Consider the following 513-nt stretch of genomic DNA (forward strand, 5'->3'; position numbering starts at 1 on the left):
AATTTTCAGTAATTACTAGGAAATAAAGATATTGAAAGTTGATTAAAACCGTAATACTTGTCTAAACCTATACATTAGAGGGAAACATTTCACCATTTGCTTTTAGAAAAATCACACATAAATGTAACCCTATTTCCAGTGACATCAGTTACCTTAATAAATTCAATGTAGTCCTCATAAGTGCCTTTGGGAGGTGCAAAATAGCTTCCACTGGGAGAAAACTTATAATGAGAGTTTTCAATTATGGATGAATTATAAAAGTCAGCCAGCATGGTTAATAGGAGACGTCTGTCCCAATCATCTGTCACCCTTCCTCCATAATTACACTCCCCAGTCAGATAAGATATAGCTTCAAATGGAATTGTATCATATTCATTTATAAATAACTGAAACAAAGGAAACGAAACAAGAAAAGTTTTAAAGTCTTTCACTTCATTTCCATTTTAAGATGACATTAAATTATTTATCTATCTATATATCTACAAGGGTAGAAAGAATTCATGGGCTGTCTTC

At 32.0% G+C, this 513-nt stretch overlaps 1 protein-coding gene across 1 annotated transcript in view; it reads right to left on the minus strand.

Moving 5' to 3' along the window:
• The window catches only part of DNAH12 (dynein, axonemal, heavy chain 12), a 236169-nt gene that overhangs the window by 20173 nt on the left and 215483 nt on the right, over nt 1–513 (minus strand). The gene's annotated exons all lie outside the window — the stretch shown is intronic.

This window comes from Propithecus coquereli, unplaced genomic scaffold (genome assembly GCF_000956105.1).
Source record: "Propithecus coquereli isolate 6110/MARCELLA unplaced genomic scaffold, Pcoq_1.0 Scaffold1, whole genome shotgun sequence".
Taxonomy (NCBI): domain Eukaryota; kingdom Metazoa; phylum Chordata; class Mammalia; order Primates; family Indriidae; genus Propithecus; species Propithecus coquereli.